Source organism: Periplaneta americana, chromosome 6 (genome assembly GCF_040183065.1).
Source record: "Periplaneta americana isolate PAMFEO1 chromosome 6, P.americana_PAMFEO1_priV1, whole genome shotgun sequence".
NCBI classification, from domain to species: domain Eukaryota; kingdom Metazoa; phylum Arthropoda; class Insecta; order Blattodea; family Blattidae; genus Periplaneta; species Periplaneta americana.
Window position 1 is genome coordinate 61,775,437 of NC_091122.1, and position 27,130 is coordinate 61,802,566.

Below are 27,130 nucleotides of genomic sequence, written 5' to 3' on the forward strand. Positions count from 1 at the left end.
CGAAACTTATTGCATTCCTGATACAAGTAACATTAAGGAAGCCGTGAAAAAATCAACAAGATTCCAGATGCCGATGTTATTACTGCAATATGTTATATAAATAATATTGTTAAATATTAAAATGAAAAAATAAATCATTACATAACCTTACCGTTTGTTTTAAGTTCGCATTTATAGACTGGGGAAAAAAAGACAGACGTATATCACGGCCTGCTGGAGTATAGTAAACACAGAAAACATTTTATAGCAACAATGTTGAAGAAAGATATTTTGGTTTTCCGAAGTTGCCGTCATTAAACCGAAACCAAGATGGAGATTTCATTGCAACTAATTAGAAATTCGTCTTTCAGGTATGTAATAAACGATCTTCGCACAAAATAATGTACGATACACGAGCGGTATGTTTGTTTTCATGTTCTCGGAAATTAAAAAAGCTCAACTACGTTTCGCTTTTTCAATCTTTTCCTCGAACATGAAAACGTCAACATACCGCTCTTGCAACGCATATTACTATATAAGGGTTACTCTATACTTCTATAGAATATAATCCTTAGCAAAAACGCAGCCTACATACTTCATGCTTAGCAACAGTGAAGTATCGTCAATGAAGTTGCTGCATTCAATGAAGTTAGCTTCATGCAGTTACTGCGTTTATGCCAAGGATAGAAAGGAAATATTTGTACATGCTGCAGTTCACAGCTGTGATTTCCCGTTTTTTAAATAAAATAATACATTTTCAATAAATGGGCCAGTTGGAGCTCACCGAGCTAAGAAATTTGATATGCATAATTCAATTATTCATATTTCCTGTAGTTACTGCGTTTTTGCTTAGGAGGGCAGTTGTACTGTACTTTTTGTACTTCGAATAATGATGAAGTAAAGTTATTTGAAAACGGCGTGTACTGAAAGCATACGTCACTCGGAATTCTTAAGGTCATAGTTCCAGTTTCTCTCCTTTATCTTATCTTGTGCAAAACAACTGCAAATACAAAACAAAAGGAAAATCGTTATCAAAGAAAACAAATAAATTGTAGCCTCCTGTTCTAATGACAGTTATAAGAATAATTGTAAAACTGGAAGATAACATCAATTGAAAACATGCATTCAAAGTAAAATGGAATAATAAGACAATAAATGCATAATAACTTCAAAAAATTCACCGACGTATAATCTTTTCGCTGTTAGAATAATCCTAATGTAAACACAAGCACGTGGCTATCATAGCCATGATTGGCTACTAGTCGAAACTGTCACACGACGCAGGAAAATATAGTTCCTTATTTGAAGGCCATAACCTTATATTATTTTATTTTAAAAAATTTAATTTTAGTAGGTAAATACGATGAAACATATAACTTGACTGATATGTACAGTAATGGCAAAAAAAACCGGACCGACTCTTGTAGCTGATTTCAGAGCCTTGTTCACTTCAAAGCACGATAGACTGGTAACCAAGACTTTCGTGGTTCGAATCCTGCCTGGGAAGGAAACTTTTTTTTGTTCCTTATTCAAATTTATTCTCAATACTTTTCGATAGCTGGTAAAATTCATGTTCTGGGAATAATAATTTAATTAAGTAGTAAAATGTCGCTGCAATCGAAAAGTATTGGGAATAAATTTGAATAAGGAACAAAAAAAAGTTTCCTTCCCAGGCAGGATTCGAACCACGAAAGTCTTGGTTACCAGTCTATCGTGCTCTGAAGTGAACAAGGCTCTGAAATCAGCTACAAGGGTCAGTCCGGTTTTTTTTTGCCACTACTGTACAACGTTATGTAAAAGAAAAGTACTTATATATTTGTAGTAGTAGGTATACTAAGACTTTCCCAATAAAGGGGATGAATATAAACAGTGGTACCAAGGTATTCTATACTTGCAACATTGACATTGAGCTTGTTGTCCTTGTAAGCACGTGGTATTATTACTTCTTTTTTAATTTAATTTATTTTATTGTATTCCATAGATCTTACATTAGCTTTAAGAAGCTTTTAAGATGTGGATCAAGTCAAAAATTACAAGATTACAATTTTTTGGCGAGATGAAATGGGGTGAGGTGAGGCTGATTATTAGACACATGACTGGCATTTGCCTAATGGTTGGGGAAAACCTCGGAGAAAACCAATCAGGTAATCAGACCAAATGGGAATCTAACCCAAGCCTCCTGATCAACAGGTTAGCGAGTCTGCCGGCTGAGCTATGTTGGTGGTTCTACAAACAATATACAGTACATATGTAGCAATCACATTATTAAATTTACAAAACTAAACAATTACTTCGGAATATATACGGTATATCTTCCATGTGTTAAAATTAAGATGTCTAAACAATTATTCATCAGTTGAGCTATAAAATATAATACATAGCAAGTAAGTTAATTCAATTTAAAAACATAAACAAGTCAATCATTTGATATATACAACAAATTGATAATACATAATTGTCATGCAAATTACTTCAAATTACAACCATAAACAATAAATTCATCAGTTGAGCTGTACAGATGATGATGATGATGATGATGATGATGATGATGATGATGATGATGATTATTATTATTATTATTATTATTATTATTATTATTATTATTATTATTATTCAATTTAAAGCATTATACAATTCAACAGCCAAGCTATACAAAAATATACAATACATAGTATACAGATTAATTCAATTTACAATCATACTTTCGTCAATCTATACAGCCTTGTACAATTCATATCAAGTAGATTAATTCAATTTATAAACATAAACAATTCATCACTTGAGCTATACAGCCTACTATTCAATTTACAGCATATACAATTCATCAGTTGAGCTATACAAAAATATACTATACATAGTAAACAGATTAATTCAAATTAAAAGCATATTTTAGTTGAGCTATACAAAATTGTACATTTCATATCAACTAAAATAATTCAATTTACAAGCATAAACAATTCATCAATTGTGTAGAAGGTATGAATATGTATAAATTTGGTTAATCTGTTCTAAACCTTTTCTCATGGTCCTTTAAGGGTATATGTACGTGAACGACCACAAATATTATCAGAAAATGCAGGCTCTAAATTTCTCAAAATTTATAAGGAAATGAACTCACATTTGGACAAAAATTACAAGGTACCACAACAAGACTTACTAGAACTTAAATATCTGATAAAAGTATAAAAAATGTTGCTAATAATATTTTTTTAGAATTCACTTTTTACTTTACATTAAATTTTCCAAGATTTTTAAATTTTCACACAAATTATTTCATAACTCCACAACCATTAAAGATAGAATTCTGAAATTTTGTACACTGATTTAACATGCATTTATGCAAAAGGTAGACTACAATAATGCACATTTCTTTGAAAATAGAAAAATTAGGTCACAAAACATTATGTAAATTTTAATATATTTTATATAGGACAAATAAAAAATTAATTGTATTAAAATAAACAACTCTACATGTCTGAGAGTAGCCTACTTTTCAGAAATAAGTGTTTATTACATGCAGGAAAAATATTAAAGATGTCAGAGAGACCATAACAATGTTATGGTTACCAAATGATGTAACTGCAGATTTTTTTTTTCATACTTTGATAAAACTGGTTTGAAAAATATTATTAGTAATCTTTTGTATAGTCTTATCAGATATTTAATTTCTAATAAGTCTTGTTGTGGTACCTTGTAATTTTTGTCCAATTGTGAGTTCATTTTCTTATAAAATTTTGGAAATTTAGAGCCTGCATTTTCTGATAATATTAAATAATTTTGTGGTCGTTCACGTACATATACCCTTAAGATAATTAGACAGTGCATTGAAGACTGTAATACATAAATAGTGAACTCTTTTTTATATATATAACAGCTTAGACCAGGGGTTCCCAACTGATGTGTCGCGCAGCTCCATAGAATGTGTCGCGAAATTTTGGATTTGAAAAATAATTTTATACCATCCAGAAAGTCTCTTAACAACGCATTTTTCATTTGCAACGAAGTCTTTGATATGGTACATTTTATTTTGACACAGACATTACCAATGAAACGTGAACACCTACAACAATGATCAGTTCGGTTTTGCAACCATAAGGCTACGTATAGAGATAGCCTACTCTGTGCAACCCACCAAGCGGAGACTTCACATTAATTTAAATAGGCGAGTTTTCAAAAACGATAATAAAAATATTTTATCTGACATAGATGGGTTGGGATTTTTGACACATACCTTTGTTTTTTTTTTTTTTTCTAATTCCCCCTCAAGTTGCTGCTTGTTCTTTTAGAATTTTCGATTGCGTGTTAACATCGACCTATCTACAACACTGGATGTCCGACACTACATAGAAGTTGTTATCAGTGCTTTTTTTTCTGGCGGAACGTGCTGGAACTGCACCTTTTTGTTGCATTTTCATCATGGAACCGAAATATGTGTGAATAACTATGTTTCTAATATAATGCTTATTTGAATTCCGCTTAGATCTTGGAAGTCTTAGTTGGACGAAAAGGAGGTTAAAAACGACAAAATTTCCATGCAGTGAACAGTAATCTCTTTTGATCCTAAAATTAGAGCATAAATTTAATATTTTTCAGACAGTTCAGGATTGATTTTGAAAATTTTGACACCCCATCTGCCCGTCCGTTATAAAATATTCTACACAGAGTTAGACCACCTTTTTTTCCAGAAGAAAAGTAGTAGTTATTATTATTTTATTTTTTATTTTATTTTAAATCCACCACCAACAGAAGCAAGCTTCCAATTAGGTGGCTTATATTGTTACATATACAAAATAGGCCTACATAATAAGAAAAAATAAAACGAACAACACAAACGAAAGAAAGATACATAATAGATGCTAGAATATAATATTGCAGTTAGTATAGTGCCAAATATAAATATAATAATGCAAAATTATTTCAAAACTAGTATAAAAAACATTATAATACACTTATTCATAATTTAAATATCTAAGGAAATACAATTCTTTTTAATATTGTATGAAATTTTTTAACTGATAAATTGAAATCTGATTGAGAATCACAATTTAAAGACAGACAATTGTAAGTATTACACATAACAAACAATGGAGAGTTCTTGAAGAAAACAGTTCTAGGAATTGGAATAACAAAAGGTTGCCTATGACGTAATTCTGTTCTTTTTACATTGAACTGAAGGAATTTAAGAAAATCACAGTTATACAATATACCGTTAACAGTCTTATAGAGTAAAATTTGGCTATTTATTAATCGTATAGATTTTAAAGTTTTATAATTAAATTCAAAAAGTAACTGATTATATGAAATTTGCTTTCCATAAGACGACACGTAATGTTTTTTTTTTAATATAAATAACGTAAAAATCTTTTCTTTATCATTTCTATTTTCATCTGATGGGACTGGAACAGGTGACTATATTATAGACGCATATTCTAGCTTACTCCTAACTAGAGTTTTATATAGAGTATCAATAGTAGGCTATTTATATTTTTTAATTCTTTTATATTTCTGATTATAAATCCTAATTTTGTATATGCATCAATTACCACGCGATTTAAGTGCATTTTAAAACATAAGTTGTGTGTAAAATAAATACCCAAAATGATTCTACTCTAAGTAATTTCACACCATTAATTTCATACGAATTTTGAGCAATTATCTTGTTTTTAGAATACGTTGTAAAACAACATTTATTAGGATTTAATTTAACATAAGAAAATTGTCAATACTCCATCTATATAATAATAATAATAATAATAATAATAATAATAATAGTTATTATTATTATTATTATTATTATTATTATTGTTGTTGTTGTTGTTGTTGTAATTATTATATAATTTGTTATAATATTATAATTTTATTATTATTAAAATCAAATAAGTGTGTCGCAGTATCGTGGGCGTTCAGTAAAGTGTGTCGTCAGTCAAAAAAAGGTTGGGGAACCACTGCAGTAAGTTAACATGAAAATCGCGAATTGCGTCACGAGCTGCTGATGGTATGCGAAATGTGCTTCATCTCTATTGTTGGCGTATGACGTAATCAGGTTGTCACTCGTAATATTCTTGTGTATTGCTACAAGTATATAAGCAATGTGATAGTGTTTGGCTTAAATTTTAACACATGCTGGCGTGACAATCCGCATTCATTACAGTATAGCTGTGTAGTCTGGCAGTGTGTTGAGTCGAACGGTACAAAGGTCTCACGATGTGTCACAAATAGTGAACACCGCACAATACCAGATACATCTGCTTTGTTTCATGGCATTGTTTGCACCGCCTTTCGGGAATAATTTATGACGACAGCACGCAATTCGGAACAGGAGTTACGCTGTAATTCGTAGCAACTGAAACCGTATCTGAATTCAATTGGGAATGTAATTTAGAGTTTTAATTTCAGATATTCCTGATATTGCGACTGACACCAAAGTCTGAAGGTGTGTAACAACAGAAACATTCCATTCAAACGACTCTGTTCGACCTGGTCGTGATGGAATTTGTGGTGGAAACAAAGACGTTATTAGAGGATTTTTTTCTCGGGGTAGCTACTCCCGTTCCCTCTTTCATTCCACCAACACTGTCCGCCTTCTCCTTATTGCATCTATAGTGAGAATCACGTAAGAGTATTTCCTAAAAGGATAATTTGGCCGTTTCTTCGGTGTTGCCAACTAACACCAGATACCACCAAACAGGATAAAATCACAATGCCATGTACTGAAATATTGTAATAATAATAATAATAATAATAATAATAATAATAATAATAATAATAATAATAATAACAATAACAACTTCTTGCTTATTTACTTATTTACCACATATCATATTTATGTTGGGAAGTGTTTTCTAAATGGTTCAATAATTATTATTTGTGAAAGTGTGTATTTTCCTCCTGGAGCTCTCGCACATTATGTTGGTAGTTAGTAGATTAATATGATCTGATATTAAAATGTATTTTGTCTGACAACATGAAATTCATTGCTTTAACTAAACTATTTACTATTCACGAAACCTAACCTAAAAATGTATTTTGTTTGATCACATGAATTCGTTAGTACGAGCTCTGAAAACAGAATATCACTTTGAAATGTATACCCTACTTAAAATACTGTACATACTCCTAAGTCGCTACCATGCCATTTCCGCTCTTGAACATTTTAATAAAAATTTGAATATGCTAAAAAATATATTTCTGCCCATTAGCCATGTGCATATTTCATTCCAAGTAGCCTAGGTCTATAAGTTATATCTGAATATAGTGTTGAATTGGAATTGCAACGCGACATAATTCAATTATGTATTGATATTAATATTAATAATTATAATTAATGTATTAATTATGTTCAAATTTCACAAGCTTAGTTGCGTACTTCCATTTCATCAGATTCCTTCTACTGCAAACAACAAAATTATTGCTGCCAACATAACAGTTAGAAAATAACTGCGAGTTGTAGTATTTGTCAATACTCGAACTTCCAAACGAAGTTGGTAAACGAAAATTCAACCTGACATCTGGAAAGTCACTATCATCCACTATCATATGAGGAAAAGGTTAGATTTTACCCTTAGGGTATTAAGTAAGCTGATTCGGACTATACCGTCTGCAATAGTGTGAAGTTGAGAGCGGATTTCTAAGTGAATACATTTCTTTTTATGAAGCTGAACGGGATTATATTTTATATTAGCTTTGTGTATTACTATGTGCAGGAAAATGCTATTTTAATTCTCTATATATTATGCCATATTTCAGAGTTTAGCATATATATGTTGTAGTATATTGTATATTGTACATTTTCCATATCTTAAAATATTGAAATAAATCTACTCCATATTAAGGACAATTTAAAAGTTGTGAAATTACATGAAATGCAAACGTTTACAACAACAAATTCCACAATTTGGGACATCTGGCCGAAATCTACGGCTGACCACTAGGGTCCAGAATTCAAAGCAGAGGTTGAATGAAAAATACAATATGATTGCAGAGAGAATACGGAACAATGATAAATTTAAAAATAAAGTACAATTTGATTTCGGAGAAACATGAGATGAGAATACATTTAAGAGTAATGAAATTAAGCGAAAAAAATTACATAGTATTATACAAGTGATTGTGTAAAATGGATGATGAATCTCTCAATACCATTAGACAATTTTGTTAATGTCCTCATTAGAAAATTTAAGAGAAAGGAGATCTAAACAATAAAGTTTTAATCATTTACAGTAATTCCTTTAAAATTGGTTTATGTTATTATAAAATTAACAGTTCTCTCAACAATAGGAAAGTAAATTATAACTTTTAAGTTTATAACTTATGTAGCCTACATTTCAACAATTGCATTCAAAGATTTGCTTGTTGTCGGAACACGTGATTGGCCTATAGGTGAAGTTTCAGATGAAGTGGACACTCTACTTTCAAAGAACTTTGGATGTGAAGAAATACTGATAATGTTATTGCAGTGATGTGAGAAGATTCAAATGTGAAGATAATCTTGGACTTATCTCCGGCAGACATTACCAATTTGAAATGTAGTCCCATTACATCATGTGATACTGAATGCAGTTTCAGTCAGTTTTTCCATAGAGACAATAGAAGAACATTCATTTTCGATCACTTGAAAGAAACTTTCGTAATCTGTTGCTTTCGTAACAGGAAATGAAAGATTGTGTTATTTGAATTTCATATTTAAGGAACGAGATGTGATAAATCATGTACTTAAATTGGCAAAACTTCATTTCCCGTACTAGTTTATTAAACCGTGTCGGACTGTAAAGAAAACAACTATCGCAATGTCCATATTTTATATGTTGTACAATATTATAGTATCACAGTCTAGTATATACAGTCACGAAGCTTGAGTTGTTGAGGATACTAGGAACAATAGACTGTGCCGGTATTATTTCGCATTGTCTGTGATGAGGCGATAGTAGCGATCCTAGTGATTAGCAACTATCTATGGATGCATATTCGCTACGTATTGAGCTTCGTGACTGTATATTATTCTGAATTTTATTCAGCTTCCTCCAAGTGAAGAATACCTAGAAGACAAAGCTTACCAAAAAATTGTTGTTTTTTGAGTAAATGGTAGGTACACAATTATAACGAAAAAAAAAAACAATGGAGAAGGAAAAGAAAAAGAAATAACACAATTATAAATAATTGAAGACGACTAAACAAAAGATCATTAATTCCAGAAGAAACATAAAATGTCCTAGTACGGTATCTATTTGCTATCAAGTGATCACAGTCGTCTATTTAGCACTAGTTGCAAGACCCAACTTAAGTGAGCAGATCGCCATAGGAAAGAGATCAATCCATTTACGAGTAGAGATGGTTTCTTAGGATTTCTATAGATCCCTTCACTGCAGACAGAGATACTTCAGTGACAAGAGTTTGTCCTAGACCAAACTGCTTGCAAAAATGCGCGAATCTTTTGTGATGGTCGCTCTAGCCCCATTCAGTAATCCAATAACTTCGATCGAAGTTAGATGATATTTTTCCTTATAATATGGTATAGTGGAGTGATAGACTGTGATATTATTGTGAAATTTGGGTTAAATTTAACTTTCCTACCATTTTTTTCTATTGTTCTATTAAAATTATAGCTTATAACCTGTTGTATCCTATAGGATACTTTGTGAATTTAAGGATCAAATAATTAAATGGAAATAATGCTTTTTAAAATAAATTTTAGTATTACATATTCAGATAAAAATAACTAATTTAATTTAATTAATGATCTTCCTCAACTTGGTGAGGTTGCCAAAGACAAAGAATGTTAAACAGTAACATTTAAGATGTGACATTAAAAATGTCTTACAAGAAGTTTGTTTACAATAAACTGAAATTTACAGTAGATAATGTTTACAATAATGAAAATTTGCAGTAAAATAAAAAAATAGATAAAAAATAAAATAGACTGAGAAAATTCAACTGTAATTTGAATTGAAGTACAAGTGTCGCCATAATAGATAATTACTTTCGTAATCCATTGTTTTGGTGACAGAGAATAAAAGATAGTGTGATATTTGAATTCATATTAAAATTATGATAAGTGACCGAGAAGTAAAACATATTATAGGCCTACTATATATATATATATATATATATATATATATATATTTATATTTATATATATATATATATATATATATATGCTTTAATTCGATAAGATAGAGACATAATAAGATGAGAATATATGCCGATGATCAGGCGCTTTTATCAAATTCTGAACACGGACTGCAGATTGCAGCACATCAATTATATGAAATAGCAAGCGAATATGACATGAAGATTTCCATCGCAAAGACAAGGCAATTTCAATGTGTAGGAAAAACATCCAAAGCGTGAAAATTCAAATAAACGAGGAAATAATAGAACAAGTTTCTGAATTTACATACTTAGGAAAAGCCACCGGCGTGGCTCAGTCGGTTAAGTCGCTTGTCTGCCGGTCTGAAGTTGCGTTCGGGCGCGGGTTCGATACCCGCTTGGCTAATTACCTGGTGAATGCCAGGTAATCTATGGCGAATCCTCGGCCTCATCTCGCCAAATACCATCTCGCTATCACCAATCTCATCGACGCTAAATAATCTCGTAGTTGATACAGCGTCGTTAAATAAATAATTACTTAGGAAATTTATTTGCAGAACATAAAACTGACCTAGACGTCAAATTACAAAAATATAATGAAATGTATGGAGTTATTAGAATACATTTTGGCAAACATATGGCAGTGGATACAAAGTTAAGACTACACAACATAATTTCAAAGGAGCATTCAGTTATGGAAGCGAAATTTGGATATTAAATAAACGAAATTCACTGAAATTTGAAGCAGCTCAGATCCGTTTTTTTAAGATTGTTATTGGGTATAACGAGGTTGGACCATAAAAGAAACATAGATATCAGAAAAACATTACAAGTACAACCGAAGAAATTCAACAATATCAGCACCTATGGATGAATATCAGGAAACTTTATCAGGCGATTGTAACCCCACTCATTTTCGACACTTCCTTTCCTCGCCCATCATCCTTTCCTCATCATCCCGTTTCTGGTTTTTCAGATCACTCTACAGGCGTACTGCCGGGACTACTGACTCTCTCGACCGGCCTCCGTGGAGGCCAGTGGAGTCCTGAAGCCCGGAGCGCCACTTGTACTGCTCCTGCGTTCGTAATACGTCATCGCGATAGTTCACATTACGCCCGCGGCTCCACTCGCCTCTGTCGAGTAATATTACAGTCTAGTATATACAGTCACGAAGCTCAATACGTAGTAAATATGCATCCATAGATAGTTGCTAACCACTAGGATCGCTACTATCGCCTCATTACAGACAATGCGAAATAGTACCTGCACAATCTATTGTCCCTAGTACCCTCATAAACTCAAGCTTCGTGACTGTATATACTAGACTGTGGTAATACTTTTTTTTTAACAACATGCTCCATTACAGAGTAATGCTACATGTTTTTAGAGTTTTCCCTTTCCTGCGATAAATATACATTTGGATTTGTATTGGTGAATACTCCCGATTTAGTCTATTTTGCCTATTTACATTGATCATACCTAAGCAAGATACAGAATTAATACAAATTAGCCGTACCCGTGCGCTCCGCTGCACCTGTTAGAAATAAATATAAAGTAATTACATAATTAAAATAGGACGTTTGATCCAGGGAACATTCGTGTTTGATAGAAGGATAAATCGTTTAATATGTTACTTAATTTAAATTGTATTTAAATAATTAAAATGCGGTCATTTTGGTCCAGAGAACAATCATTTGGTGCAATGACAATTCCTTTAAGATGTCTCTTAATAATTGTCATTAAATGCAACCATAGTTTAATGAAGATTGACATATCATTTAGTTTTAATGTGTATACTTTATATTACTTGCTATATGTTTCAGAAGTTACTGTAATAACATTGTAGAATTATGTCCATCTAGAGAAACTACACTTTCCAATGGTGGAATAAGTACTGTATACAATTAATTAGCTTCCGATATTACTTCATACAAACACAGCAGAAACATTCTCTTAGGCTATGTTTAATAGCTTTCGATTGTTGTTGTCCAAGGCCCCTTATAGACGAAGTCATTTGTTTTTATTTCAGTACAGCGCCTTAGATGGCGTTGTTATTGTAATTTTAAAACCCATTTATCTCATTAAATATCAGTCCTATTAAAATTTTGTATAGAATAAAACGTATCGGAAATTATTTTTAAATAAACCTTTGTTATGTAATATTTTTCATGAAAATCAATAATAAGCGAGATATTTCGATTTATTTAATTCAGGCCTCCTTATAACCCCCTTTTTAAATAAAGTATTTTGAATGCCATATAGCCTAAAATCTAAGTTACAACGAACTTAATTTATATTCCAATTTTCATATAAATCGGTTCAGCCATTATCGCGTGAAAAGGTAACATACATCCAGACAGACACACAGACATACAAACAAAAATTTCAAGAAAGCGATTTTCGGTTTCAGGATGGTTAATTATACATGTTAACACCAATTATTTTTGGAAAATCGAAAATTACCAGAAAAATTTTGGCTACAGATTTATTATTAGTATAGATACATACGAATATATATGACTTAACCTAAATAAAAAGAAAAGAAAGTATATGTATATATATGATAGGAATATATTGCAATTGTAAGTTTTTAAACAAATTATTAATTTTATAAAAAGTTGAATGATAAATATGCCTAACCTAACAGGATCTATTGACAAGTAGGCCTATGGTACCAGCTCGACCTTCGAGGAGATTATGTAACACGAACGATACAGACCGAGTCTGTCATTTAGCGGGAACCTTGAGATAGTGCGACAAGCGCTTTATTGCATATTTTATACAGACATTTGGTAATGAATAGGCCCATCTCATTCGGAGAATATTTTAGAACTACCACAGATGTATTCGAACTTGTATGCATGCTATGTTACCACTTGTTCTACCGAAACTATTTGAAACTGTTACGTAAAGCTCTAATCGTCAAATTCTTTTATTAGGTCTACAATTCCATTCCTCCAATGATGCAACAGGACGGTGTATCATTTCGACTGCCTTCATCCTCATCAAATATTCTTACTTCGTCATTTAAACACGACGACCGTTCTTTCAATTAACTGACCTTGTGGCAATAGGCGGAGGGACTTCAATAAATAATGAAATTACGTAGTTTCTCGTTTTGAAAGATGGTAATATTAACTTATATCTTAATATAAGAAAAGATTTTTTTATAGGAAAGCAAAACAAGTAGCATTCCACAGGTTTTATTACCAAATCAATAAACATAGAGTATATATCTGCAGTGCTTGGGAAAAGTGACATAAGTCAGTTTCCACAAACCTTTTTTGATAATTTATTGACAACTTATGTCGATTCGATTTTTTTCTGTATGAATTATTGTAATGGGAGGAATATCTATGTTTTTTTTTTTTTTTTTCCAAGCGAACAGATGTTCCGTAAGTTGTCAATAAATTATCAAAAAACGTTTGTGGAAACTAACTTGTGTCACTTTTCCCGAGCACTGCAGATATTATAGCGATGTACATATAGCGTTACTACAGTCTATGATTCTACTATCAATTAATTAAGGCGGTGATGAATCACGTAAAGTAAATATCCAGTCCGGTATTTGCCTTTGTGACTGATGGAAACCATGAAAACCCCCTGTCAGATTCGTAGGCCACGGAGTTTGAACCCGGGACCTCCTGAATGCGAGTCTCAAACGCTACCCTTCTGAAGCAACTCGCTCGGTATTATTGCTGTTATTACCACAACTGATACTGATACCGCAGTCTAGTATATACAGTCACGAAACTCAATACGAAGTAAATATGTATCCATAGATAGTTGCTAACTGCTAGAGTCGCTAATATCGCTCCTTTACAGACAATGCGAAATAGTACCGGCACAAGTCTATTGTTCCTAGCACCCTCACAACTCATGCTTCGTGACTGTATATACTAGACCATGGATGGGCATCGTGCCTCACTTGAGAATTTGTGCCTCACTGTGCTTATCGCTCTGAGTGACATCATCTCACAGTCCCCGTTCCTCCCTCACGTAGCTCCTAGGCGTGGGCAGGTTATATATCAGTTTCATAAGGAATATCAGTGGTGGCATAATGACATTATCAGAGCAGTGTGTACGCGTTAGAAAACGATTATTTCATGAGAAATGGGAGGAAGAGTTTTTTTGCTGTTTAGAAGGGAAGAACATACGATGTGTGTTATGCTCGAAAATCCTATTAGACATTAATAAATTTAATATACAACGACATTACGCCTTATGTCATAAAGAACACGCTGAATTAGAAGGTAAGACAAATTAAATATTTTTCGTACTATTCCGAAGAAAATTTATGATCTTAACATTTGCATAGTATACTAAATACGACATTATACCTTAAACACGCCGCATTAAAAGGTACGAGGAATTAAATGTTGTTTGTACGTATTATTTCCAAAATAAATTTATAAAAAAAAATATCAAATGTGCGTAGAAAACGAAATATGATTATCTGAAATTAGTTTAGGTCGAGAACGTGCAAATCTATTAAGTAATCTTGAGAAACGTCAGAATATTCAAGAAAATAAACGTAGATAACGTGATGGAATATTATTGGCTAGTTACGCAATTTCTCGCCTGTGATTTAAATCAATTCAATGATGGAGAAATAGTAAAGAGGTTTATGATTAAAGCTGCCGAATTAATTTGCCAAATTGAATAAAAGTTTTCGAGTCTCTCACGTTAACCAAGCGCTTTCCTAATAATTCGCCACTGACCGCCTTAGCGATTACGATAAGGTGACGCAGGTCACAGCAGTTTATATTTCCCATCCTACTCTGCAGTCTGCTCTCATAGTAAACAAACTATTTCAAATCGAGTGCCTCACGTAACCGAAAATTGTGCCCATGTATGTACTAGACTGTGCTGATACTATAGGTCTGACGGTTTGCGTCGTAGTCTGATACGTGACGTGTGCAGTATGTAAGGTAGTGAGGGCGATTTCATGATCTCATCGCAGGTTGTTGAAATGCAGGAGGCGCGAGTCCGTCTTGCAGCCGGCTGACGGCTCTAAAATGGCAAGTCCCCCTGCATGACTCTGAATCTGAATCACTTCCGGCTTCGCCATAACTGGGCCACCTGCTTAACCGCTTTCAAGAGCTTCTGCAAGCTCCACAACTTCGTTTTGCATTGCTCAGCAATGTAGATGCAGTATTTATAAGCTTTAAGTGGATGCACTCGTCTCTTAACTGCAGAATGTCTGTATGACGAACAACTACAATATTAATGCCTAGTCATATGTTTCTATTATTGCAGTTATTACATTATTAATAGACATCGGATGTTTAGGGAAACGCTTATATGAATGAAATTTGCGAGTTGTATTAAGAGTGGCAATTTGTGACGTATTTTCCTAGGTTGTTGTGGCATAGTAAAAATAAAGGTGAAATAAAATATCTGTCATCTATAAATCATTATTGTGTAGTCTACGTCAGATGACTGTGTTGAGAGTCCGCCACCGGGATCCGAACGGAGTGCTCTATACTCCTCGATTGATATTACATCTTATGTAATGCGGCTTGCGTCCAGTGATGTTATAGTGAGTACAAATTTTCCGACGGCTGTTTCAATGTATCTAATGCCTACCCACTTCACATTATATTTTAATGTTACAAAAGCACAGTCTAGAGTCTAGTATATACAGTCACGAAGCTCAATACGTAGTAAATATGCATCCATAGATAGTTGCTAACCACTAGGATCGCTAATATCGCCTCATTACAGACAATGTGAAATAGCACCTGCACAGTCTATTGTTCCTAGCACCCTCACAACTCAAGCTTCGTGACTGTATATACTAGACTGTGATAGAAATGTTTAGGAATTATTAATATTTTTGTTTAGATTTGTTATTCAATTTGAATACATATATTTTTATAATAATAATCTTATTATTGTTGTTTATTTTAAAAAAATTCAGCTAACAAAGCTGCTACTTATGCATAATTAATTTAAAACACTAGCCTACACTAAGATCATAGAATGCTGCTGAAATTAATTTAATGTACACTATTATATACTGTAGGTAAACTCAATACCACTAGTTGATTGAGATATCAGGACATGTTTTGGTCTACCATTGTTTTCCATAGGAAATGAAAGCAGGTAGGCCTACTTGATGTAGTAGGCCCTAGTTCCTCGCAGAACAAGACGTACTGCTACTTCGCATCACGTGTTTTCCGGTGTCATTTATTACATGGAACTATCTGCTCGAAACCCGATTTCAAGGACAGTTTACATAATTCCATACAAGCGTAGGTGAAATTAAAATGTGATAGACAGAGAGAAGCGTTTAGGGTGACAATTTCGTTTATATGACGTCATTCCATTTTCGACCAATGAAATGTAATGAAATTTTGAATTACCAAGCAACCACAGTCCTACATCGCGATAATTTCTGCAGCTCGATTTATCACTATCAATTTATCGCATGGTCGTTCTTTTGTTTAGTCAGTGTCGCCAACTATTTCCACGTAAATCGATGAGCACGAATCTATTGTACTAAATAAAGTGCGAAATTCTACTTCCACATGTACATCTTCATCTTCTAATTTCATGTCTATTGTATCTAAGGAAAATGACACTCCTTCACAACAATTTTTCATTTAATTAATGTTTTAATCAGGTTATTTGTAATTATACTATAAAATGTTTAAATTAAATTATGTCTTCAGAAGATAATGAAAACATATTTCTGTTATAATAACAAGAGAAGAGCGCGTTATATGTAATTAACATTTTAAACCTGTATTTCGCTTTTCTCAATTGGCATTACTGAATAAGGTTCAATTTCTTTATTGCAGTAATCGTTATTCATCTATTTCGACTTCACAATGTCTGAATAGGTTCAGTATTCATAAATATACAATTATTAACGTTTTGTAAGCGAATTTTAGGGATATATTATTTACATTTTTATTTTATTCACGAAATAGTCCCAATAAAATTCGAGGTCTGAGATTGCTATAGATAATTATTTTTAAAATTCTCGTTAATTTTTTAATTGGCGGTGTTTTGTGTTGAAAATTATACTAAAAATTCGCATTAATTTCGCGCTAACTTTCGAATAAAACTAATTGGTAATGACTGAAATGAAAGTTAACCCGGTACTCGTTACATAAGCCGTAAAGTCAGCCAATGTTATATATTCATAAATATATTACAAACTGACTAAAATCACATCTAGTAACAAGCTATTAAAATTCTTTTCAGAAAGGAACCACTGTGCAAACACAAAAACGACTTACCGGTACGTGACGAGTACCCGGTACTAGGAAACTACCATTAGGTTAACAGGTATGTAAAGTAACACTGATCAGTGGTGTTCAAAACCTTGTATCGCTAAATTGCAACATTTATTTTACATCAGTCCGTATCAGGCATATCAACGAATTACAACATACAAGTTGTGACATTTTTGTTCTTCATAGTTCTCCTTCTATCTGTTACAACTAAGCTATATTGTAGATAAACACATTTCGCTATCAGCATTTGATATGGGTAACCGAGGACATTGAAGGGACTTCTCACAAAAAACGTGGTAGGGCTCACCTTTTGCTTTCAATGCTAACGGTGCTGCTACAATATCAAATTTGTTATCTTTATTATGACGGCTTAACTGTTCAACAATGGTATCATGTTCTTTGTAACAAAGAAACAAATCAAAATTAGCACTTTTAAATCACTATTGCCATTACATTATTTAAATCGTCGATACTTGAAGGTTTAAACAAATTATCTAAAGCTTTATGTAAATAATGTTTCCGTCTGTGGCTTATCTACTTCAAAGTTTTGTTTTTGTTGACAAACATTTTCGCTCTACTTCGAGCATTTTCAGAGCTTAAAATTAGAACATGAAACAAGTTAACAATTATTTAAATATAATAATACAAAAATAATTGCATATACGTTAGATATAATTTATATGACATATTGTTGAAATTATGAAAAAGGAAGTCAGGGTTACAATAAGCCAGGGGCGTATTTTGCGGGCTACCGGGGCTACCGGCGATAGCCCAAGGAAATTACAAAAGAAAAAGTTTATAATATAACATAATGTAATAATTTTGTATTATTAGTTTTACCATAGTAATTAAAATTAAAGTAATTGTTAGATATATTTTGTGTAATAATAGGGTCAGCGGTAGCCCAAACCCTTTAACCAGTATACGCCCCTGCAATAAGCAATAATTTATGCCAAAAATATCTAAAAATATACGAGTTAAAATCAAGATTAAAATATCTTAAGGAAGTGTTTACTTGCGAATGTGCATCCTTTATAATTAAAACTTATTTCAGTGAAGGAAATATTCCAGAAGTAAGCAGGGTTGCCAGATGTCCCGATTTGGCGGGACATGTCCCAATTTTCATATAAAAATCCCGCGGCCCGCTTCGATTGGAGGTGGGACGCAAAAAGTCCCTCCTTTAGAAAATTAACATCACTTTTATAATTTCATCATTACTTATAATAGTAATTATTTTCTTCTAGACCTACATAATTACATTAAATTTAAAATAATTTTCTCAATAATGGAGGTCTGCACACATAAATAACGAAATTTTGGAAAGTGTAAGGTTTACAGTCAATTCAGTATGAATACGATATTTTTAAACATTTAAAAAGAGACGTTCATCAGAAATGCATGGCGCAGAGAATGGAAAAAAAAAACTTGTTGAAAATGTTAAAATCTAGTGGTAAATATGTATATAAGCTCTGAAAATGTATACATACTGTATTTTAGGTGGTGGTTTGGAGTAGTAATAGGGCTATGCTAAGTCACAAAATAAATGAATTTAGGTATCAGTAATTTTGACATTGTAATCAGTTAATAAATATTGAAATTTAAATATTTTGTCACATGCGATGCAATGTTTTGGAATTTGTGCTTTACAATTAATAATAATCAGCTAGGGAAATCTATGAAATAAATTACTATTAAATAATTAGTAAGTTAATAATTTGTCTTAACATATTATGGCTACAACCCCTTCAGAAAGTCGTCAGGGAAATGCTTTGTAACTTATAGCACTTGTTTTATATTTGGAAACTTGTACCTAGAATATTTTTTTTAAATTAAAATTGCAATTTCGAAATTCATATTAGTTCCTTCAACTGCATGTAAGGGATGGTTTTTATTCTCTTTCTCTCTCTCTTTTTTTTTTTTTTTTGTATAATCATGAAAATTTCAAATCTGCCCATACTCACGTCATCCTTCCTATAAGACTAAACGTAAGTACTGTATATGATGGAAAAATGATGTCCCTCCTTAGTAGATCTAAAATCTGACAATCCTGGAAGTAAGTGACCACTCATCATCACAGGCGACAATACTACTAGGGCATAGAATTCGAAAACAATTGATATGTACGTGCTATGTTGATACGGAACTTTGTATCGAGAAGCCTCCATTTAGAGGAGACATGAATGCGCAGATGCCTCTGATCCTGCTCTCCTTCCCCAGAGAGTAAGGATTGTGGGGAGCTAGCTAGCCATCGCCGAGTGACTTGCGTCTAGTAGTGCTGAGTCCAGTCCGCTAGTACAAAAAAAGTACTTAAGACGTGCGAGTCACAATGAAACATTGAAGTTTAATTAGGCTTAGCGGTCTCGTGGTGTAATCTCTGGATCGATAAGCCTTATCAATGTTGTATCCCCAGCTGCAGGATTCTCACATAGCGCACGTGCCGGCCGAGACTCTCCTCTCCTAACAAATGCATTGTTAACGGAAGAACCCCACGTTTTACAAACACCTGTTTACAAACTTTAAAGCGTAGTTTTGATGCGTTTTGAACATGAAGCTTGAACGTTAGAACTGATAATGAATCGGGTTCCTATGTCAGAGAGAGGGATTCAACTCCCGGCGAGTGCAAGTGAAAATTGTCTCTAATCATAGATGATGTCGGGGACGATTTCTCGCGGGGCATCTCCGTCCTCCACCGCTATTCTGTTATTTATCTACTATCCATCATTACCATTAAGGCTGCTGATACGGAGCTGCGCTGAGACCTGCTTTCGATTCCCGCTTGGGCTGATGCTCCCGTTCGGTTTTCACGCAGAAGTATGTCTTTCTCCACACTAGGTATGGAGGAGGGACTTTGGAATTGATCGTCACATAAAAATGCAAGCCCCTCTCGCCCATGATCTCCTTGTACTTCCCTTGTTTTCCTCGTATTTCTTTTGTTTTTCTTGTATTTCCCTTGTTCTTCTTGTATTTATCTTGTTCTTTATGTCGTCCCTTTGTGCTTCTTGTATTTCCTTCTTCTCATTATATTCCTCTTTTCTTCTTGTCTTCCCCTTTTTTCCTTGTATTCCAGTTGCTTTCCTCTTATTCCCTTTGTTCTCCTTACCTTCACTTCTTTGCCTTTCCTTTCTTTTGTTCTCCTTGTATTTGCCCTTTTCCCTGATTCTCCTTGTATTTTCCTTGTTCGCTTAGTATTTCCCTTGTTCCCCTTGTATTTCCCTTGTTCCTCTTGTGTTCCCCTTGTTCTCTTTATATTTTCCTGGTTCTCCTTGTCTTCCACTTGTTTTCCTTTTTTCGGGTTCTCAGCTGTTTAATAAATGTCAGGTAGTCGTATGGATCGTCGTTCTCATGTTTCCAAATATCATCCTGTTATCAACAATTCCATCGCCGCTTAATAACCTACTGTTAATACGATTGATAAATAACCGACCAAAAATCATAAAGGCATAACGTAGTTCTACTTCGGATAGTGCACCACAGATAATATCAAAATATCGAGGAGATTTTTCATACTGGTTTTCAGTTTTTGAAAAACGAAGGCGTCCAAGGGAGTTACTGTGAAGCTTACTACTATGGTATTGACACATACAGTATAGGAGGCAAGACCTGTCCTGTGATCGTATCAGGTGTCGTGGCTATATCACCAATGGGTATGGAGGAGGAAGATAGGTTTCAGTTTGAGATGAACTTCCTTTTCGGTAGATTCGTATAATATTAACCATCGTTAAACAAACTCTCTTTCTGATAGCTCATGCTTTCCTCTCACGCGCAGCTCACATGCCAGGTCTCGTCTCCTCATCTATACTCGTAGAGGAAGAAAGGAATAATTCACTGCAATTTCTCGTCCAAATTTTTATCTAGTAATATAGTCTCGCAGGCAATGTAGCATTTTGTTGAATTGGGGGGGGGGGGGATAGACGAATTATGCCACGACGAAAAAATTCTGAACTGCTCGGATTATATTCATTTCAAAGTCAGAGATTACAACATGTGGTTCTGCAACATCCCAGCTGTATTCAAAGCGTTACTGTACGACTGGCCAGAGTACAATTTCGTAGGATTCCTGCCTCTTATTCGTTAGAAAAGCGTATACAAAAACAGGTGATTTACCTGCTAGATAGGTACATCTGTGTAAACACTGGATGTTCTGAAAAAAATTCCAAATTTAGAGAGGAGATAGCATGCATCAAAACAAGAAATAAAAGTCCTACAAACATGAGTCCTAAAATTAATACCTTCTGAGAAATGAGCAAATGTTTACGATCACTACAAGAGCAGCTATCTTTTACTGTGAGCTCTTTGGCAAGAAACAAAACCTGCTCCGATTCAACAGATACGAAACTAACTTACCTGACTGGTACGCCAATAATAATTACTGTAGTGTGGAATCAGTTTACGTATAGTAGTACAATTACGAACTCTAACGCATTGTCACCTCCTTAATGGGGCGCTACATGATAAAATCATGAAAAGTCACATATTTCCTTAAAATTATTGTATCCTCAAAAGTATCTGTTGAAAAACATCCAAAGTTGGCACATTTGTTAAACAAACTTTGCGCTTTACAGTGATATTTTCAAATACACCGTTTTTAATGAGGCTGTGGTGCTGTACTTTTGGCGATATTTAGGGCAACAATATAGCTTGCATGGACAACTCTTTCGGAACTTGGCTCGGGGAGTCCGGTGCTTTGGGGATATCAGATCTAATCAGATCTATTAAACCTGTCGACAGTAAGTATGGTGTGAAGTGGTGTTCCCTTAAGTGTAATGGTTTACTCTTACAGAGTAAGAGTGAGCTATTTCACTTAAAGGCATGAAAGTGAAATGATCGTTTGCGTTTGTAAATTTAATAATCTGATTGGCTATGTATTGTATACTTTTAGTAGAGCCATCGATGTTGGTCAGTCGACAGACTCGCTGGGCTGCTGATCCGGAGCTGCGTTCGGGCTTGGGTTGGACCCCCCTTTGGACTTTGGTTTCTTCGGAGGTTTTCCCCAGCCGTGGGACTGAAGCCGGATGGTCTATGGCGAGTCCTTAACATCAACCCCTTTGATTTGATTACCCCCTTTGATTTGATTACCTGGTTGGGTTTTTCCGAGGTTTCCCCCACCGAAAAGGCAAATGCCGGGTAATATTTTGGCGAATCCTCGGACCTCATCTCATCTCACTACATCTCGCCAAAATGTAAAAAAATGTAAAGAAATGTAAAAAAATTGTACAAAATTGTAAAAATTGCAGAAAATTACTAAATTGTAAAACTATAAAAATTTGTAAAAATTGTAATTGTAATATTGTAAAATGTTGACATGTTCCACATCTTAAAGCTTCATTGCTCATGTAAGATCTATGGAATAAAATAAATGAATGAATGAATGAAAAGAAAGGAAAAAATGAAATTTTAATGGCATTGTCACTATACAAAAAATACATACATAATTAAAAGGACAGAAAATCCTATAACAGTTTAACAAATGTTTTTATAATAATTCTCAAACGTTGTTGACAACTGTTCAAAATAAACTTACTATAATCATTAATGTAATTATATTGCCTTTAAGAGTACTTAATTAGTTGAAATGATAGTTACCTCGTCGTAAGAAGGCTGCATTTCGGCATTTAGTTTCGTTATTAATGCCTTCATCTTTTCGCCGATAATATGAGCGTGAATATCAGAATGTTTAACTTCAAATTGACGCTTAATTTTCTATGCTTTTGTCCGTATATTGATATGGCTTATTAAACATTGAACATTGTTGTCGTCAGATTGGACAACAAGATACAGACCCTCCCAAGAGGGATTAAATTCTGAACTGACTGTCGACGCACTTCTCTTCATTCTTGTTCACAACAGTTAAGCACAAACGATAGTAAAATATACGGATCATTCATTGAACGCATAACCCAGCAATGCATGAAGAATATCATCGAACAGTCGAGGGGAAGAGATGATCCCTTGCATTCGTACAGCACCACAGCCTCAGCGACAGAGAGGAGTGGGGGTCCGCCCTGGGCAAACACAGGGCAGCGTCCGGGCGCCCTAGCCCTCAAACGCTCTGTTGGAATGATCTGTTGTACTATGTGATAAACCAGTATATAGAACAACGAAATGCAGTGTAGAATGTTGACAATGCGTCATAGGCATAGAAACATATATAGCACAATAGTAATCATGTTCGACCTAGGTGTTAGAAGGCTGTGTGTGATTCAGGTAGATCTGCTGCTGGTGTCTACGCTGAGTGTCGCGCTATGTGAATAGCTCAATTTAAATCAGTGCTTTTCCGCTGAACTCGACCACGTTAGTGGCTCGATTGTGCTTATGTGTGAATGTATCTGTTTAAATAAATGTGTTACCACGCACGGTTGCGGAGAATATGAAACGCGTTCTAGAGTCCATGACGCATTTACGAACTAATAGACTCTAATCTGGACTACTTAATAATAATAATAATAATAATAATAATAATAATAATAATAATAATAATAATAATAATAATAATAATAATAATAATAATAAATATTATTATTATAAATATTATTATTATTAATATTATTACTGTTCATATAAAATGTAAGTCCCAAGAATACATACATACACAGTCCACGCCTGTGGAGTAACGGTTAGCACGTCTAGCCGCGAAACCAGGTGGCCCGGATTCGATTCCCGGTCGGGACAAGTTACCTGGTTGAGGTTTTTTCCGGGGGTTTCCCCTCAACCCGACATGAGCAAATGCTGGGTAACTTACGGTGTTGGACCTCGGACTCATTTCACCGGCATTATCACCTTCATCTCATTCAGACGCTAAATAACCAAAGCTGTTGATAAAGCCACAGTCTACTATATACAGTCGCGAAGCTCAATATGTAGTAAAAATGCAAACATGGGTAGTTGCCCACCACTAGGATCGCTACTATCGCCTCATCATCACAGATCTCTCCTAGCAGATGACAAAATATGTTACACTTTCGTTGTCGTGTTCTTTTGGAAAAATTAATACCTTCCTTCCATTATTGAAATTTTAAATGGATAAAGTTCATTTATTATTTTAATGAAGTATATTAAATTCCACCATAAACTCGAAGATACCTGCAAGAAATAGGTTAATATTATTTTTGTTTGTGCAAAACGAACTGAAATTTACTATAATCGCTTCACTCATTCAAGATTATAGCGATAATGAACTATGAAACCAATAAATATTAATTTGCATTTCCCTTTACAACAATAATATAATAACAATGATAATGGAAATATGAATTAATGGGAGTAACTTACGTGTACCGGTACTTGTAGTAGTTAACAAAGTGGGATGAGGTTAAGCAATAATAATCACACCAGAATTGGAAATAAAACGTGAGCAATAAATTTTATTGTAACAGACTTACTTTTTCTACGTCTCTAGTAAAGTAACAAATAAAAATAACAACAAAATTAACAGCTATAATTAAAAACATATCCTTTGAAAAAAAGTAGGCCTAAGTTGTCTGAAAATGTACAATTATTCAAGGAATCAGCTGATACAGACGTAGAAATAATGCAAAGCTTTTGTTTCTCAGTTGCAGGTAATAACAGAACAGGTTTATTTAAAACATCAAATAAAGTTGGAACTGCATTCCAGATTAATTTATTTTTGTTTTCATTCATAAATTGTGTGTTTTCGAAATGAAGAGAGCAAAACTTTATATTATTATAAAGATATGCTTCATTCTTTGTCATTAGATCTTCCCTCCTGCTGTTTATTAACCACTTTTTGCATCTATAAGTAAAATAAGAAATAGATGTTAGGATTTTTCTTCACGAGCATCAATGTGAAATACGCAACGACCTAATACTCGATGGAAATGCGACTCAGTCCATTCTAAATCCAAATTCGACCGTGGACAGTCTATTGTTTCTAGTTGCTAACCGCTTGGAGCGCTTTATCGCGAGATTTGCAAAAAAACACCTCAAGCTTCGCGACTGTATATAGTAGACTGTGATAAAGCGTCGTAAAATAATCTACCAAAAATACATACATACATACATACATACATACATACATACATACATACGCACACATTACAAATATAACATAACTATACTTCACATTCATTTTATTGTTTGAAACTGTTTATAGAATACTTGTGAATTGTTAAACTTTAAATATTGTTTAATCTATTGGTCTAGTAGGGGAATAATGTCTCTTACACCGATGTATTATAGATAGTGGCGCCAACTTATATGGGCCCTGGGGCCCGAGTCCACCCAATAATAATAATAATAATAATAATAATAATAATAATAATAATAATAATAATAATAATAATAATAATTATTATTATTATTATTATTATTATTATTATTATTATTATTGTTATTATTAGGCCTACTATTATTTATTTAAACTTAGACTATAAGTCAAGTGTTTGAGCTCACCCAATGTTTTCCAAAAGTTGGTGCCACTGTCGTAGATAGTGCAGCCTTGAGTTGCGATTGGCAATGATTTATTAGCACGGTAAAGTCGGAAATTATTGTTATCTGTCACGATGTTGCGACAGGTAGCAGCTATAACGCTTTCACTGTCTCCTCTTAACAGACATGCTCCTTTGCGAGCGAATAATTCCTTTCGTTAGTGTAATGGTAAAGTAGTCTAATTGCAGGTACAGATACCCAACATTTGTCTTAATTATAGATCTAAACCAATTTTTAGCGTGTTCTTTAAAGTCTATGCAGTAGTGTTAAAAAGAAGAATTAATAATGCATAAGTAGAGCTCGGGCGCTGATTTACCTGGTTGGGTTTTTCCCCAGGTTTTCCCCAACCGTAAGGCGAATGCCAGGTAATCTATGGTGAATCCTCGGCCTCATACCGCCAAATATCACTTTCCTACCTCCAATCCCATGGACGCTAAATAACCTAGTATTTGATACATCATCGTTAAATAACCAACGATGGTGACGATAAATTTAAAACAAGAAACTAATGGACTTAAACGAGAACAGACTTCACACATTAAAGTAACTCCTGTTCCTCTATATACAGGGTGTTTCAAAAATACGGGGCATAAATTCAGGTATGTATTTACCACATGTAGACAATCAAAATAGTTCATCACAACATGTGTCCGGAAATGCTTTATTTCCGAGTTATGGCCTTCACAACATTGAAATTCCGCAGGTCGTTGCCGTCAAAGGAGACATTAAGAGGGCACTCTGACAGTTCATTCCGAGGCGAATGTTACATTCAGTGTTGTGTAGGCGTTATATTAGACTGTGCGACATGTATTCAAATCAAGAGCTGGCAGAAATACACTTCATGTACGGTAAGGCGGACGGCAATGCTGCGCTGGCTCGTCGTTTGTACCAGGAGAGGTACCCACAGCGACAATGTCCAGATCGGAAGACATTTGTACGTCTCCATTACCGTCTGTGCGATTATGGAAAATTTAACTCTCCTGGTTTGGGAAGGGGACGACCAAGATCTACAACTCCAGAAGTACAGGAGGAGATTCTGAAGGCTGTGAACATGACTCCTTCTATCAGCACACGAAGGGTAGCGTTGCAAGTCAATGTTCCTCATGCGACTGTCTGGAGACTGTTGAAAGAGTATCAATTATATCCTTATCATTTGCAACGTGTACAGGCCCTGTCACCAGCAGATTACCCTGCACGAGTTAGGTTCTGTCAGTGGTTCTTGCAGCAGTGTGGTGTAAATCCGAACTTTCCTGCCTTAGTATTATTTTCAGATGAAGCACAGTTCACACGAGATGGCATAATCAGCATGTATGGGCGTATGAAAACCCACGTGCAACTGTTCCATCTCATCACCAGGTGCGGTTCTCCCTCAA